Source organism: Dromaius novaehollandiae, chromosome 9 (genome assembly GCF_036370855.1).
Source record: "Dromaius novaehollandiae isolate bDroNov1 chromosome 9, bDroNov1.hap1, whole genome shotgun sequence".
Lineage (NCBI taxonomy): Eukaryota > Metazoa > Chordata > Aves > Casuariiformes > Dromaiidae > Dromaius > Dromaius novaehollandiae.
The window spans coordinates 10430077-10449123 of record NC_088106.1 but is presented as its reverse complement, the minus strand read 5'-3'; the positions used below and the strand labels follow the sequence as shown (position 1 = coordinate 10449123).

At 39.2% G+C, this 19047-nt stretch overlaps 1 long non-coding RNA gene across 2 annotated transcripts in view; it reads right to left on the bottom strand.

The window, feature by feature from the left end:
- Positions 1-19047, bottom strand: part of LOC112980169 (uncharacterized) — a 296130-nt gene that overhangs the window by 237318 nt on the left and 39765 nt on the right. The window contains exons 1-2 of one of the 2 annotated variants that reach the window (XR_010390461.1): positions 18148-18324; positions 17939-18003 (exon numbers count right to left, since the gene is read on the bottom strand). This is a non-coding gene — a long non-coding RNA (uncharacterized LOC112980169). Of the gene's footprint in view, positions 1-17938; positions 18004-18147; positions 18325-19047 lie in introns of those variants that run through there. The other variant, XR_010390460.1, reaches the window with a different exon arrangement.

The following is a 19047-nucleotide window of genomic DNA, read 5'->3' as shown; positions in this document are numbered from 1 at the left end:
TTCTGATGTTATGGGTAGGAAAGAATACAAAACAAATATATATGTTCTTGAGATCCAAAAGTACAAGAGAGCAGTGTTGCAGTCTGAGCTTTGAAAACTGAACCACGTGGTCTACTGAAGTGGAGACATACAAAGACTGGACAGTGTGTTAGACTTCCTAACAAATAAACAAGATCTAAATTCCAGTAAAATACTTATACATAACTTGAGAATTGTTCTGATGAATAATTGCAGTTTCCTTCATAAGCACTGCTCAGAGGACTTGCATAGCTATTCTATGCCACCATATATGCAGCACCTAGTCAACAACCCATTCTTTTAATGTTTACATCAAGTTTTCATACAAGTGAGGTTAGAAAAGGAGCTGGCCCAGATCTTCGGGTTGCACTCTACATCTGTGTACCGGGGCTGACAAGGCAAATAATGCATGGATGGGAGTGATCTATTAGGTGTTCTACACTCAATGCCTTTCTGACAGTACTATACTGTATCTGATAAAAGTCCATATACATGATCTACTTATTTCAGACATATACAAAAGACTGACAGTACTGAGAACTCTGTTCCAAATTAAAATAAGAAAGTAGTTGAATCTGGCGCTAAGCATGAAAGACATTTTATTTCATGAAATGGGGTAGAACTGAAAAGCCTAACTAATTCCTCTTAAATAAAGGACTATACTAGTATTGATTTATTTATTCTATAGTTTGTTTTGTACTGCAGGATAATTGTGGGATTATCATTTCCACTCAAGGGAGAAATGCATTTGTTATTAATTCATTAGAGCATTATTCTGTGCTACACTAGCACAATTTCATCTGTTTTACAATGCATTGAGACAGTAGGTCATTTTGTAAAATGATATTTTAATCTCACATATTGATTTCTCTAGCCACCATATACAAGTTTGTCTGACTACTTACTCCTATTTTCCTGCAGCAACTTCTTGGCAGGCCATGTGTAGGCACCAGAAGATACAGTCATACTGCTAACTGAAAGGAACATCAGCTACAACCCAGACTACAAGTCAGTCAGCACATTTAGAGATTCTCTTTCACCCCTTTTGCATCACCCTTCCAGTTTCCATGCCAGTTAACCAAAATTCCTATCTTACTTTCCATATTGTGTTTCCTTTTGAAGTGTCATGAGGTCTGGACTTGTCAGGCCTATTAGCATGGCTCCAGAATAGTTTCTGTACTGGCTCCACCTCCAGAGACTTTTTCCTGGTTAAAATTTTGCAGGATTCTAGAATACATCAAGACCAGCAGCTCCTCTGCCCTTCTATATCTCTTTCTTTATTCTATACCTACAAACAGGGGCTTTCCAAACACAACAGTAATTGTGTTTTTCAACACAAAAATAAGGGTCCACTTCCACTATCAGGAAGTTAAGATACTCAGATTAATTGCAATACAGAAGTAACAGCAAGAAGTGCAAAAGAAAGCTCTTTAAAGACTTCATTGCTAAAGTCATTATGCCAAAACACATTGAGTTGTCAAATCTGCACAGGAGAATAGTACAGCACTCCCTGCCTACCCCCACCCCAACCACAGATATTGATTACACACTTGACATAAATAATGCAAAGAAATAAAGCATCCAAGAAAGAGAGAGAGAGAGAGAGAGTTAAGCTCCTGAACTTCCCAGCAGCTAAAAGCAAAAAACCAACCAAACAAGAACCATTAAGCAGCAGGTATGACCAAAAAAAAAAAAGTAAACAAGTCTTCTTCCTCATATCGACATTAAACATATCCAGATCTGTCCAGGACTAGGTCTTGGAAACACTGAGTACTGTTTTTACTAAAACATATGCAAATAAAAAAAACTTACTAGAACTCAATGAAATAGAGTAAGTTAATACTGCTCATTTGCAGAAACCAAGAAACTGCACCTTTTCAGCTGCAACTTTCTGGTCCCTGTAAATGCACCTACTCCAAAAGAAAGGCTCTATATGAGGAATTTCTTTTAAGTTGTGATATCATTAACCACACAACTGTAAAAATCATTTTACCAGAAAAAAATGAACATGTAAATTTAGTACAGTCAAAACAGAGTACTATAAATGTAGTAACCCAACATACTTAGCCAGAGCTACACCAACTATAATATACAATTGACCTTCCTTTCAGAAGCCAAAAGGTTATTTCACATGTCCATTTTAATAAATAACCACTCATTTTCTTTATTTTCCATTAATTTAAAGTTATCAGGATATTAGATCCTGAAACAGTCTAATGTTTTTCTAACTTTATATATCCCTAAGAAATGCTTAATCATGTTATTGTGTACTGCACTATCCCAGTACTTCAGACAGTGTTGAAAATAACACATTCTGGGTATGCACAAAGTGCAATTTTAAGAGCATTATTTCTACAACAACCAGTCACTAATAGAGCTTTTTCTTTTTCTTTTTTTTAAGCCTGCCTTAAGGAGCTTATTTGCATCTTCTACACATTAGGAAAAAGAAGCACGGGGTACATTACCTGAATGGCGGTACTGAAGGCACACCTACTGGGAAAGCAACTTCTGTTTTCTTTTTTTAATCCCACGCAGGGACAGAGTTTCCTCCAACACAGCCACACTGCTGTCTCCAAAGCACGGCAGGCCATTGCCCCACAGACACGCCACAGAGGCGGCAGCACGAGCCGTTCCCTCGACGGAGCTCCCCAGGCTTGCAGCTAAGCTGGGAGCAAAACCAGACCCTTGGGTCATCTCTTCTTGGCAGAATGCTCTCCATGAACTTAGCTGAAAGCTCCAAGATCCATTTTACCCTGTGTTTCTTTGAATAACATTGTACTTGTGAAGGCTGCTTGGTTTTAAGCTAAATTCTTCCCAGCTGAGGTAGGTCAATTGCTGTTGAACACGACGCAGCTGGAGCTCGGGCCACGGCGCAGTGTACCTGTGCAGCCAGGTGCTGCAATCAGGCACACCGCTTTCTCCAGGGGACTGCTGTAAACCCTTCACTTACACGACATGTTCGCATAAAAGTTAATGGGAGTGGGAAAGTGTTCTACTTTCAAAAACAACATATAAATACAAATTTATCCCTTCTGTGACTACACTGGGATCTAATTATATCAAAGATGCCTTTAATCCAGCATCTCTGCTGTCATCAGAGCTCAGACTCCCCAGTAGGGCTGAAAAAATTAGTAAAATACAATCCAGGATACAAAAAATAGAAGAATCTGGCTTTATGTCATAATAGGGGTCCTTTTTACCGATATGAATTTGGTCTACCATATATAAAAACACATAAAAGACATCCTTTAGGATCTTCGTAATCAGGGCGAGTAAGTTCTTATGCCATGGCATACACATTTTCAAAGGCAAAGACAAAAGCCAATGCGCATAGGAAATAGCAGCTCACTGAAAAACTGAATGCATCACTTTCATCCGCAGCTTTTACACTCTGACTTCTCTAAAGGGGCAAAAATGTTATGTGTAAAAATACTTTCCTGATATAAAACACAATACATTCGTACCATCCACCAAAAAGGGGGGATTTTGGAGAGGTTGACTGCACTCAGAAATGATTCTTAAATCCTCTGAAGCTGCATTCTTACAGCAACTCTTTACCCAGTATGCACTGGATAACATAAATCTTGTTTACATAAAATTAAGGAAAACAACAAGATTGAACTACGTGCTATCTCATAGCGGCAAGTGTTACCTTTCTCCTGAATACCAAAGCAGATATCCTTAATATTAAAATATGCTTAACTTGGATATCTCCCCTCACCGGTCACTGCACTCTGAAAGATGTCTCACTGAAATCACTGATATTAATCCCTGAGGTGAGGCACTACATGAGACATAAAATACAGTTTTTCTGTCAGCTATACAAAACTTCGCACAGCCTCACTTGCTCCAAACTCTGGCCTTAAACAGCTACCTAAATTTTGGATCCTTCTTCCACGTTAAAAAAAGTAATGATCCTGCAGGACAGTTCTGTGCACCAGCAAAATCAACTTCACCCCCTTCCAACACAGCAAAATAAAATAAAACAGCTCATTGTTAGCTTCTAAAATAACACTGCAAATCTAGAAGGAAGAATAGCAGATGCTGGACAGTGAGGAACAGAGTAGGCCATTAATATTTTAGGTATTCTCCAGGCAGTATTATCATTTTGTCATAACACCTTCATGTCCAGGCGAGCTTCCCCATCCCATGTGTACTACAATGTTTAACAAAATAAACACCTCTATATTAAAAGGAGTTAAAAAAATACATTGGCTCCTCCAAAATACTTGAACTCTCCGTAAGCTGGGCGCAATGTTGAGTTTTCATTTTACATTTGCCAACGGCGACACCTGCTGGAAAGCACCGCGGTCACAGCGCCTGCACTTCCCGGCGCGGGCCGCAGCAGGGCAGCCCCGCTTTCGCGGCTGTGAGGAAATCCAGTCCGCGCACACGCGTGGTGGGAACGCTCTGATCACGAAGGTAAATCCTTGCACCAGAGGTTGAGCACTCCGGGGAGCAGTGGCCCGCAATCACTTTTCTAGTACTCTAGTGTTTCAGGTAAAAGCAAAACCAAAGGATCGTACTTGAGGGTATTTATTAGATCAATTGGCTTTGAGGAACGCAGTGGGACTGGGACTGCATGAGACCTTTGGGCGTTTCTTGCTTGTACTTCATCCGGAATGACTCAGAATATCTCCTGTTGAAATCTGGCACACAAGCACCATGCAGAGTCTCACAACTAAACGTCATTAGTTTGCTCAACTACGCCTCAGATAAAAAGCAACGATCCACATCAGCAAAAATAAAGGCATTCTGGCTTCTAATACTTGGAGACTATAGTGTAAACATTGCTGCAATTTTTTTTAAAGTAAAATATTAAGAATGCCCTTTTTGCACTAAAAATAACACAGGCCACTGAGTATTTATCCACTAAAGTCGTTAAGGTGTATTATCTTCTTTTCATACTGTTTTTAACATGGAGTTCCATGCTACGTATGGATCTTATGCAAATGCTCTTTGATTTCAAATAAGACTTTGCATACTAAGGAGACTATTTTCCCATCAATGCAGAAGAGATTTACGCACATAAGTCCCATTACCATTAATGGGACTCACCCACATAAATCCCCTGCACATTGATAGACCCTTAGGATTTACATTGAAATGGGTCCTTTAGAGCCATTACAATGTCAACCTTTTGCCAGGATTTTGCGTATTAACAATACTAAGCAATACGTGGCAATCTTAATGTGCAAAATCCTGGCAAAAGGCACAACACAGAATGATACGAACTGAGCAAAAAGATTCTTGCTCTTCCTCTGTTTAAACGTGATCTCTAATTATTCTTCACCTGTCTGTACTTGCATTGGTTGTTTTCCAGCATTATTTTCCTTATAAAAAAGTTATATCTTCTATTTTGCATGACTGTCTTCTTTCCTTAACAAGCATTGCTCACAATCTGCTCCAAAGCAACTGTAAATATTTAGTTTCGATTTTCCAGCTGAACAACTTCCCCTTCGATTAACTTCCCTTTTAGCTGGTTACAGTTTTTTTGTTTGCTTGTTTTTAGACTGATAAGCCTATATTATAAATGCAGTAATATAAAACTGGTAGTACCAATGTAGAAAGAATGGAAGTTAAGTTGACCAAAACAGAATAGTAGCAGTAGTATATTAATTTTTTAAGCAGTGAAGCGTAATTCCCAAAGCATACAATTCCACAGAATCTCTCTACCCCTTAGGATTATAGGCAAGAAAAGCAAGGTCACCTACAATCCCATGCATTTTCAAAAACACCCACATACCACCAAACTAAGCTAAATTGCTAGTAAAAAGGCAAAATTTATCACCCATGCTACCTGAAATGCATGCAACAGGCATAACTTACAGATACACGATGACAGTTCAGCTCCTAGCCCCTAATTTGGTGCCTAATTTTCCACAGATGGCCGTAAGTGCTTTGGTACCTACACAAAAATTAGACACCAAAATATTTCTGCAGACCTTGGTCTGCTAGTAGTTTAAGTGTTGAGCAATTCAGTCTGCGTATCAACAGTTTCAAGGAAAAAAAAATCCATGCTCACATGGTTGTTTGCTTAACCCTCCTTGATGCTGTGATACAACCAAGGAGGATATATTTGATGAACAAGAATACTTACGATATTTGGAAAAAAAACCTTCTGTTTTCTTGTTAATTGTTTATTCCTAAAGTTCTCCACACACTTGTGAAGTTGGATTACCCTCGCGATACATTCCCCTCCTGCATTTAGCAACCATTAAAGAGCACTGAATTGCTAAATCATTGACACCAGGAAGACTTGCCCCAAGACGCAACCAAAATGCATAAATCTTTGTCACTTAAATTCTGACATACTCTTTCCTCTAGGGTACTAAATAGCAACTCCTACTTGTAGTTATTAAAAAAAAATTAACATCCAGATAGCAGGCTCCCACTGCAGGAGGAAATATATGTTCCCATAAAGGGATGGTAATGTTGCTGCAGGCAGTAACTATTTTACATGAACAAGACACAATCCTCACTTCATGAACAGGGATGAGCAGTTCAAGCAGCATGCCCTGGGGGACCAGCAGCAGTTCCAGCACCTCGTCCCAGCTACTGCTCCCTGACACTAATGGATATGTCTCTGCCGCAAAGCAGTCAACACTCAAAAGGTTCCTGCCATTATTTCATAAAGAAAGTTGTTTTACGCAACAAATTTAGGACCTGTCCTCAGTACTACAGCCAAAAAAAAGAGTAACCATGGTGATTCTTGATCTCACATACAAGACACACTTGTACATTATCTCATCCTGCTCCATACATGAGGTACAAATCCACTAACTTCAGTATCAATAGACTGTATGTCATAATGCTTGCAAAATCAGGCTCTCAGGACCAGACCTTCTAAGATAACTACATATTTAAGGAAATGAGAGTTAAGGATTAAAAAAAAAAAAAGTGCTATGGTGTAGATCCACAAGAGACCTAAATCCTGCATGCAGTTTAACTGTTGGACAACTAAAGTTTGCAGAAGAGCTGCAAGCTGGCCACACAAGGAAAATCCGCACAGGAGAGCATCTCTTGTTCTACGCTAGGCCCAGGAAGGATCCTGCCTAAGTAATTTTATGATTGAATCTCCAGTTGGTCCCATCCGATAGCATGTTTGGAGAATAACTAAGATACTTATAGAATGGTCATCGTATTTCGTGATGGAACTCAAAAAACTTCTTCCCCTTTCATTTAAAGGACAAAACACAGGATGGTGCTAGAGGAGGTACTAGAGGCCATAACGGTCCTTTTTAATACAGTATCTCTCCCATTAGAGCACTTGCCGTGGGAGGGGGGAAGTGTTAGGTTGTTGGAGGGGGGGTTGGCTTTTTTGTTTTTTAAACACAAGAGTGATGTTTTGTGTCTTTTTTGATTTGAAGAGATACACACTCTCATCTTGCATATAATCACCTTGTAGTATGCTAGTTGGCAGTACACGCTCATTGCACTGACTTACGTTGCCCCATTTTATGAACATAGGACCCCCTTCTCTGAATCACAGTAATTCCACAGTTATGGGAGAGCATGGACCAAGTCCTGAACCTTACACAAGGGCTGACACAGTGGCTGTATATCAAATTAAGCTTTAGACTGATATGAACTCCCCAGTCAGAAAACAGTTCTTACACACAGCCATTATTTTGCAAGTCTGCCTGAATATTAACAGGAAAAGGACAGGACTGAACCAATCTCTAGGGTGTGATTCAGTTCTGTATTGCAGTTCAGCTAGCCACAAAGGTCAAAAAAAAAAAAAAATTAAAACAAAACCCCAGGTTATAATGGGTTATTCTCAAGAAATGCATAGTTAACACTGTGCAACTATCCTGACCTAACTGAGCCCCGCACTTGTGGGCTACATGGGTTTTGGAGCTTTAAAGAGCATTGCAAATCCCATGGTCTGGGTTTGCATCAATATGTGCCCATCTTCCTGCCCAGAGACAGTACCTGAGTTCTGCCTTCCCCAGTCACCTTTGCCCAGTCCCCAGAACTAGGTTTTTCTCCCTGTTGCAGTGGTCACTCCAGGAGCTGCAAGGAAGCTGCAGTTTCAGCCCTCAGGCTCCTTCCTTCTCTTGCTGTTGAGCAGAGCAGGGGAAGAGCAAGAAGACAGCAAGGGCAGAGATCAGCTTAGAGCTGAAGAGAGTAGCAGCCATCTGGACTGCTAGATTTCTTCTACTGTCTCCTTTCTTTGCAAACAGAGTCAACCACTTTCTCCTTAGGGGAAGGAACACAAGGCCGCCCAACAGGCCCGACTGGCTGCTGGACTCGAGGAAGAAGCAGACAAACGGGCACCTGGGGCAGGCAGCCTGCTAAAGCGTGTGCTCCTGCAGGACTGACGTCTCAGGCTTCCCACAGCCTGCTTCAACCTCAGTCAAAGAGAGATTAATGAGGGCAATGAGAGAGTTAGCAAAATAGGTCCAAGTGGTCAAAGAGAGATTGCTCAGGTCCAAGTGTCATCCTTCAAGCTGTCATCACCTACCATCAGCTGTCTGCGAGCCTTCTGTGCTAGCCCTCAGTTCCTCCTCTAATGACTGCATAGCAGCAATGTACATCTCTCTGCTGCTTTATTTTTTATATTTTATATATATATTTTATATTTTTTGCTTTGCCACAAAGCAACCTTGCTGTGATGACATAACCACTATATTTAGTTCCTGCTCCATACTACAGTATAATGCATAGCTAAAAGTCCCCCCCCCCCATCCTGTAGTCTATTTATAAAACTTAAAATATCACCACCTCCTGCCATTTGGCAGGAAACTATATTTCTGTAGCTATAGATAGTAGTTAACAAGTACTCAGAATTACACTTGTTTTAAAAATGACAGACACTGGTATTGCACAGTGAACCTCTGACTTCACTGTCATCTTCTTAATTTTACTAGTCAAAATAAATTCTTTAGCCATTGTTCCTAGACAATAAAATGTATATTACTAATGCTAAGGTTGTGACATAAAGTGACAGAAGCCAGGAAAATTCAAAGTTAAGGCTGACACTGTATCCTTTACTCACACCGGTGGGTTAAGGCAAGACAATGGCAGTCTACACTTCAAAACTCCCAGGCTTTTGTTAAATATGCATCACAACCTTCAAATTAAAGAAAGGCCAGATTTTTTACAGGATTTTTAAATGTTTTTGTTTCTTGATGCAATTTTTAAAACATTAAAGGATGGAAGAACAAGTGTTAGATATCTCCAGTAAAATTCATTTATTCTTGTAGATGCATATCATGCACCTTATTCATATACTGGACCCAATTCTGCACTGTAGAAAATCCCAGCTTCATGTTTTCTTCCCAGTTCCAGACTCCTTTGCAGTATACACAAAATGAGGCTTCCCACCCACAACTTACAGCACTTTGGGTTTTTTTACTCTTTTTCAAGAGGTTCCTGCAAGAGTAAGAAAAAAAAATCCCTTTGCAGGACAGCATGTGCCAGCTGTCACTGCAAAGGAGGGAGCATGCTGGAATTTTGGCCAACTGAAAGGGGGGCAGAGAAGTCCACAGGTAGCCAAAGATCTGCTGATACTTCACACAGCTGGAGATGGGCCATCCCTGGGCGAAAGAGGGGGACTGGACTGGGATTTAGTGCTAGGAGACCCAAGTTCCATGCCGTGCTCTCCTCAGCATGTCTGCGATACCTCAAGCAAAACCTGCTTTCTCTGTTCAAGGTCCCGACCTATAAAGTGGGAAGGTAGGGCACTATGAGTATAAATAGTGAGGTGCTCAAGTACAAGTGTGGCGAACCAGATAGTAACCGAAAAATCCAGAATGAAATGCATAGCAAGGGAAAAAAGCTATATAGTTATGTGCTCTGCTGTAGCAAGAATAACAGTATCTCGGTAACTTACATGGCCCTCTTAGTGTTTAAGCATGTCATTCTTAATGTATTTGTTTATCCTCAAAATACTACGATTATTCAAGTAGGTACCAGTGAAGAATAGACAAAGGAAGCAAGCTGCCCATGGTGGCAGAAAAAACCCTGAAACCACCTTTCCATTCCGGGTTAATGCTCTAACCTTAGAGGTGGACTTCCTCTAGTGAGGGCTGCAGCTGCTAAGATTATGAGCACATGAAAATGCAAGAATTTAGGACCTACGTGAAGCTTTGCGTATATTACAAATTTGATCAGGAATCAGTCCATTACCAGAATCACCTAAAGAAATTACATACATACACATACGCAGCTGATGGAATAAAAGTTTTGTAATACATTGTAATCGCTCCCTTCACAAGCTATCTAGGACACAAAGCAAATATTTTGGTATCTACAATAATTATGCATGTATAATATGCATAATAAACCATAAGTTTGGAATCCATCAATGCATTTTACCGCATTAATATCTCCCAACTTTTACACAATATCCCTTTAAAATTACCATGTCTAGTTCTTTATTTTAATGGTATGATATGACAGATCTTAAGGAATCTGTTCCAACCCAGTAACTCCTACTTTCACTCCCACCCAAACATTCAATCTGTGTATTACAGCTACTTTTCATTTCATAATTTTTTTCATTTATCTGCAATAAGCTAAATTTACAAAGGCAAGTTACTGAAAGCAATCATGAAGGATGTTGCTTATTCTGTTTTAAATCAAATACGTTTCAACTTCACTCTCTGCTGCAAATCAATTCAGAGTTTACATTGACTTGACAATTTCCTTCACTCACTTCTCCATGCTGGCAATCCCCTCATATTTCTCTTGCCTTTGAGGCTATTCCCCCCCCCCCCCAATAAACAAAGTAGATACATATATGGATGAAAGAACACTCAGAAAAAGAGTAATTTATGGATGAATTTAAGCTTAAAATTTTGACAAAAAGCATATAAAACTAAAATGACATCTCAGTCCTTTGCCACGCACATTTCATGGAGAACAAACATCCACTGAGGCCAGATTATTTCTGTCAATTGGTTCAGTTTTCCCCATCTCCCAAACTGCTCTCAAACACTGCAGAATTTTCCATACATTATGTAGTTAGTAATCTGCATACCCAAAACTCCCTTCAGGTCATATTTGATACCCACCCATTCGATACCCCTGACTTGCACTGTTACCAGAACTCACACTTACCTGTTAGACCTGACACCAGAAGGGCTGTACTGCAAAACTTCCCGAGAAGCCTCAGGACATGGCCAAACAGAGGAAATAAGAGGCATTAGAGCACAACTGATGGATCATACAGAGCTCTCAGAATAAGTAGGGAAAATCTGCACCCTTAAACTACAAAAAGAGTATTTTTGTACAAAAACATTTATGTTTTCTGCATGGGTGAATCAATGAAATTCAACTACTGACGTTTTTCCAACTCGGGGAGATGCCACAGTGCACTACCAGATCCATCAACCATGAAATCATGATGGAACTTAGTCTGATATTCTTAGACAATTTTTTTTTAAAGTAATGATTAGAATTCCTAACTAGAATCTTGTTACACACACAAGGGGCAGTGATGGTCTTACTTCACACAGCAAGCATCCTAGCAGTGGTCAAGTACCTCATGAGCATTTTGCACAGTTGTACCACCTCACACTAGATTCAAAAATCTTTTTTCTAACAGTATTTGATTAAGCTTATCAATCTGCAAGGTACCTAGGTTAGGAAGATAGTACCATGTTATAATTAGTGCACTTGCACTTAACATCCCTCCGAAAACTTATATCAGACCCATAAGAGTATTTTATCTTCCTATTACCTACAAAGTTATCCTTCTTCAAACTTCTAAAGTGAAAAAGCATAGCATCAATGCTAAATATGACCCTTGAAGTTAGGATTGCTGTTTAGAGGGTTTTTTTTCGTGGTACAAGGCTCTTTTTTATACATGTATGAGATTAACACAAACTGTTCCTTTACTTTCACAGATAAGAAGGCCCAGTAATACCTAGAATCTTCAGTCAAGAACAGGACCTTATTGCATATATAAACACATGGCAAAAAGATCAATAGGTGCCCTAGAAAATTCTGACCTGCACAGCAGGAGAGAAGACAACAATAAGAAATGATACAAGGAAGTGACCAAAAAAAAAAAGTATACTTAGTCCATCAGAACATTATTCAGTTCCAAGTAGTACGTACTTGAAATATTGCAGTAAATCACAAGCCAAGAACTTTGATGATTTCAGTTAAATTCCACCCACTAGTACTGACGTACAGTTTATTGCAAACATGAATCTGAAGTGCAGTAATGTAAAGCTGTAAATGGAATATGCATGGCATCATACCATTTCAAAGCTAGTTTTCTCTTGTCTATAGCGGCTTATCTGTCACAGAAACACAGAGAAAGGACTTTATACCACCAGAGTTGTTGCTTGTTCTTTGCTTTAAGAGATGTTCTTTGTCTCAGGCTCCAAAAACCAGAGTTTCTACATAGCCAATTCTGTCTGTGCTTTGACAAGTTTTAGTGCTACCAGATAACATGATGTTTGAAGATGGGGTGAGTCAGCTTGGATGTCAGGGTTTAGAGAAAAGAAGAGAAGAGTGCAACATACCTTAGGGACAGAGGAAAAGAGCACTGACCACCGTAGATAGTGGCAAATCAGTCAGTGTAAGGTTTTGTTTGAATATATTTTGTTAAGCTCAAGAGACTTGTTTAAAACTTCTTTGCAGTGGGTATTTTGCCCCTTCCCTCTCCCTCGTTCATGCAAGTCTCCTGCTCATGCAAGACAGGCATGCCTAGCAGCTCCAGGGAAGCTCTGCCAGGGCCCACGCTGCTCTTTTCTAGAAAGCTATAGCTTTGTCAATAACGTAGATGGCATTATAGGAGGCGTGTTTTGGGGTTTTTTTGTTTGGTTGGTTTTTTTGGTGGGAGTGTTTTGGGTTTTTGGAGGGGGGTGTGGGGTTTTTTTTGGGGGGGGGGGGAGGGTGGTCACTGGAGGTGAGGGAGTGTTTTTTTATTTGCTTTTGTTAAATAGCCAAGGTCTCCATAACATTTTCACCTCTAGTCCAGACTGCCCTGATCTCATAAGACTTGTAAACCAAAACAGCAGTGACAGTTTGTTACGTTTCCTGACACAGCTTAGCTATTTCCAGAGATATTCTGCACAGTCCTTTCTAGTCTTCAAAACCTTGTAACAGGTCTTCTAACCTTCAAAACCTTAAATTAGGCAAAACTAACTGAATTTACTTGTCAGTAGAATTCAGCAATAGCTATCCAAACATCAGTGGAGAGTTTTAGCCCCCAAGTGCCATTAAACGGAGGGCTTCAGCTTTCTCATGCATGGCCACGCAGTTGGCTAGTCAAGAGGCCACTGGAGTCCAGCAAGCTGCTGGCACGCTGACAGACCTCACCTGCTGCCTGTCCCAGCTACTGGCCTCTGTTACATATTGCTAAGAAGCTATGGCTGCAAGACATTTACATCATGTCAAACCCAGGAGGTTTTGACCCTAAACAGATACTGTTATCTACCACGGACACCTCCATGACAGCGAGAGTAATAATAAAGCAACAGCACTTGGGCTTCAGTATCTTATATCATACAACTCACTCCTACCGTAAATGAACCAGTGTCTTCAACTCTGTACCAGAGACTGAATGCCACAGAACTATTTTAAATATAATCATTTAAGTAAAATGGAGGGCATGTCTTCTGATCAGAATCAGCAGTACCACTCCAAGATCTACTAGCGGTATAACACAGGCATCCCTCAGTATTGATGTCACATTGATGAACTCACAATTTCCACTTCCTAAATCAGTTAACACAGATTATGGTGGAGGCCTCTCAGATAGAAAGCAGTCCAGCTCTATGGGAACAATAAGCCTAGCAGCTAACACTGTTTTTACCTTGCAGTCCTATTACTGATCAAGTGTTTTCACAGAAAGGATACCGAGTCCCTTTCTCCTGCAGCTTTGCCTATATCTGTTAGTTTTCTAAGCATAAAGAAAATTTGCCAAGGGAAGACAGAAGCTTTTTTAAGAAGATTTTAAAGTAGTATTATCTGGACATCACCACTCCACTGGCTAGCAACGTATCCTTCAAGAAATTTGCAAAACAGATGTTTTTAGAGATTACGAAGAGCATAAACTGCCTCAAGTATTTTTTAGAGGTGTTTGTTCAGGGCTTGGGGTATGGTGTTTTCATCATTCTGAGTTACTGGATGGACTCCAATGGGTTACATGTAGTAATTTATCGGGGGGCTGTCATCCTAAGAGTTTTATATGTAAACCCAGAGAGAGCCTACAGGAACACCTCTTGCTGTATCACCCGTTACATCATGCCACGTATTTGCTACCCACAGTCAAAAGTATCACCTACCCTTTCCTTTTGACTCAGTGGAAAGTCCAAGGAGGGGCTCAAAATTACAAGTCTCAGACTCTCTGGAGGTGTTTTATGAATCCAAAGTGAATGTTAAAAAAACAACAAAAAGCTACTTTACCACACAGTTCATTCAGAACAGCAAGTTCTACCTGCATTATAGGGCTGTTTATACCAAACTCACAATGGATGGTGTATCAGGAACTCCATTAGTACAGCAGTTCTACATGACTACAATAATACCCTACGCCAATATTTTAATGCATTGATATCACCATCCCATCACTAACTGACAAACTCCATGGTCATTAAAAGCCAGCTCTGACATTTGAAAATTTTGGAAGCATCTTGAAGTGTTTGGAGATGGATTTTATGGAACAAAAGAGACCACCACGCAGGTTACTTTACTTTTCAAGTTAAAAATCAACAATGTCACAAAATCTCCAACACATACAAAAGCCCAGCCTGATATCACCAAGTATCAGCCCCAAGAAAAATTCAAAGAGGATTTGTCCAGCACTACTACAGACGCAGCCTCTTCTGCTTACCCGCACCTGAGTGAGATGTCTTACTCTACTAGTGTTTCAGTGAACTGATAAAGTTAAAGAGAAGAAGCTGACATTTCTTTTGGGAAGATCACACTGAATGATAACAACATGGTAAGGAAAAAAAAAACATAATTTGTTATTGTTAAGGTAACGTAAACCCAAACATCACTTCCAACTGAATATAACAATCAATCAGCCCGGGGATAGTGAATTTAAGTGGTAGCTAGGACCTTCAAAAAAAGGCCTAGACCCAGGGACATCTAAGTGTTAATGCCTTTATCTCAATACTTCCCACCACTCTTCATATTTCTCTTATCCTTCCTTCCTTCACACTCTATACCCACTCCAATTCCCATACCTTTCTGTAGCCTTCTTCTCCTTTTGTCTTCCTTTAAGGGAGACCTTCTAGTTGTGAGATTGCCTAGCTCTGCTTGGGAGTAGCTGAATTTTCCCATGAACCTTAGGAGAACTGAGGTACACCACAGAATCCCTACCTGTATTCTCTAAGCTGAAGTAAGCTTTTAAAGGTATCCAGTGACTGAAAGGTACCCAGCAGTAAAAGCAGCATTCCCCGCAGGCAATGCAGAACCCTAGAGGGCACAGGAGGCTCAGGAATTATTGTCCACTGTCCCATCTCTTGCTGTTTGACATTTAAAAAATAAATGCTGCCGAATGTCTACTGAATGTCTTTTCCCATCCCAATCGAACTCAGCCTGATTAAACACCTTCACCATCTGATTCAACACCCTAACCTAGGGCACTGGAATTATCTAGTTATACGCAGTCACATCAACAGATATATCAGCTCATCTACAGTGATGCTAACCTGCCAGTGTGCATTTCCTTGCTCACTTTATACTTTACTAGATTACCTTATCAAACAGGGAAAGTGCTTTTTAGCTTATTTGATGTAACTCCAGGTCCCCATTAATTATTGATTACTGTAAACTCCTCTCAAGATTCAAATGAGAGGAATATGATAATTATGCATACAAATTAAGTACATAATTATACACATTCTCCTAAAAAAATTAGTAATTTGTTGCTATGAGTTTCTCCTGCAACAAAACCTGCTCAGCAGGTGATACAGGACACTTATTAAAAAATACTGTAAGAAATGAATTCATTATACTGTAATGCTCATGTGCTTGAACTTGGAATCAGTTACCATTGGAGGTCCTGTAAGACTCATCCCGTGTTTAAGAATCTTACAATGGTTTAGAAACATTAGAAACAGTCCTACCACAACATGCAACTCAGATCAAGGAAAAGTTTAGAAAATATCCATAACAATACATAAACAATAGGGGACCAAATCAGAACTCCATCAAAACCTGTAATCCTAATTCCAGGCATTTGTTCTATTTACACACCCTTAAAATTTGTAGAGGAATTCATATAATGGGAAAGATCACATGTAGAAAACATACACTTCAATGCACCATATAATTCTTAATATTTATTTATTTTGTGACAGGTCCCAAAGTTAAGTAAACTAGTGTTGCATCATGTGAGGAACAGTGCGTAGTAAAAAGAAAAGCTTCGATACCAGGATAAAACCCTAGCAGACACTATCTTGCTTTGTTATTGTGTCCTATGTTAAGTAATCAATTAAAACCTGTCAATTTTGACAGATTCTTTAATGAAGATTGTGTCTTAGAGTTTAAGGCACACAGGAAGAAAGATATAAAACCAAAAAACCCCAACATCAATTATTATTAAAAAAGCAGGAGACAGTGATTTAGCCAAAATAAGCATCACAGAATCTGAGTACGCAAGCCTGTGAAAGCAAAGATTAAGTGATGCGATCCAAAGTTGACTAGCTGTATGTTAGGTTACACACTCAGCACCAAGAAAGTTTCCCATTAATGCACTGTATACTGTATTTGTCAGGGAGAAAAGCCCGATGATCTGCCAACACATCGAAAAGTAAAGCCATTAATTTCACACATCTTTTCATCAGTTCTGCATATATGAAAAATGGTAGACAATCACAATATGCAGCAGTGACAATTCCAGGAAAGGGGTTTTTTTGGAAATTTTCCATGTTTGCTGTTTTGTAAGTCAGTCATTAGGAGGCAGCAAATGGTTCAAAACCATGTGAGACAACAAATCTTGTAGGAAATTGAAAGTGAATAGGATAGTAAGAACTAGGAGCGTAAAATAAACTCAGATACGAAAGTGACTTCTTGATATTCTCCAATCCAATCAGATGTCAGATTTGCATCAAAGAAAATATTTTGGAAGCTATTTGTTAAATAATTTGGGATATCCTTATTGAAGCTACACTCAAACTTTGTGGTTGACTTTGTAGTTTGATGATGTTAGGGGAAAAAAAAGACTTATTCGAGATTATGTTTTTCTACAGCATGCTTTCTAAGCTGATAACATGATATTGCACACAGGTATGAAGTAGGAATACAAAACAAATTGTGTCTCGTGCCATTTCATCCAAAACAAAGAACAGCTTAAGACTGAAAGGTCACAGTTCTGAATTATTTTTTGTGGTTTCTCTACCCAAAGTATAATTTAAAAAGCAATACACTTTTACTAGCATTTTACTACCAAAAATAATAGGATCTTGGCTAATGATATTTATATTTCTCCACTCTTCCTAACAGGATACAACATAAACCACACTTAAACATAACATGTATGAGAAGCTTTCTAAAAAGACAAAAACAGAATTTCTACTCTGAGTGTCTGCATGTTTGTAAAATTGCCATTTTTTTTTATATCATGCAACCAGGAAGCTGTTTTTAAAATGTATCAAAACATAAGTGGAGAAATGAGAAGCATTTTACATTATAAGCGAGCCTGTAAATACAAAAAGCATTAAAATATGCAGTGTTTGCTCACATCTGTGGCATGTGAATTACTGTACATTTATTTCACAGGCTGTATTACCATCAACAGAGAACAACGTACATATCGGTACCTGACTAAACAGTTAAGGTAAGAAACAGAAGAGTTAAACCACATCGTCAGTCTCTCACATTAGCAGATTCATATAGCTGTACAACATTAATGCTAACAATACCCAGTTTGCAATTAATCCAACATTTTCAGCTTTTCCAGGCTAATCATGAAATACAAATAATAAAAAACAAGGCATAAACTTACTGTTTGTTAGGTGTCCTCACTGTCCTTTGGTCTGAGTCAATGGGAAATAATTACCACTAGGAAATCTGGTAAGCAGAAATACAATAAAATAACAAACATTAGCATGCCAAAAAGAATAAACTCAGCTTTCCTGCAAGTATTTTCCCCATAATACTTCACAGGCAAGCTAAAAAAAAAAAAAATGCAAAGTTGAAAAAATATGTATACACATTTAAAACATAGTCCAGCAGTGTTCAAGGATCCTTGCCTCTCAAACTTTAAAGCAGCACAGACAAATGTGGAGATGCCTACAATAGAACAAAAATCCAAGTTCTCAATCACTAGTTACGCAGTATGTGTCAGCAAGGAAGACAATTTCCAAAATAATGATTAATGTATTATCCAGATTTTTTCCTCTCTCTTTCTCTCTCTCTCTCCCTTTCCCCTTCCCATTCAGGTTTTTCTTCTTATAAAATGCACATAGGTTTTTTCTTCCCTGTACCCTGACTCAGGCCTGGCTTTGAAATGCATTTCAATCTCTCAACACAGACTGCTTTCACTGCATTTAGAGTCCCACCAAGGCCCAGCTTTAAAAGCTACTGATTCTTTTTTTCTTTAGCCTTCCTCACAAAGGAAGGGTATTTTGTAAATTACCAGCTCGTTCAGATCAACAAAAGGTACTTTCATAGAAAGCCCCATTTGATTTTGCTCAAATTTGATTACAAGGATGGAGAAAAGGAAAGGAAGTCAAAAAGAAAAACCCCAGATGGCTTTTTCATTCATCTCAGTGAATGAGCTTTATCTGTGCCTTTTGAAACTGTAGCAGTGGAAAAGCATTTCTGTTGGCTTAAAAAACTTGACAAAAATTATTGGTTTGCCATTTCTCATGTAACTGCCATTGGGAACTGGATGAAAAGACTTTTTCATGGGATCGCCTGCTTGGATCAAAATAATGGAGATTAGGTATTTCATTATAAATTACAGTGGGAGATAGAGCAGGCTGTCATATTAATAGCAACCTGCTCATGGCCTTCAATGGTAGCTATTCTCCTAGACAAAGGACCAAGGGGGTTGTCTATTGAACTTGTACTTTAGGCCTGATCAATTTTCTATCATCAAGGCAAAAGGTG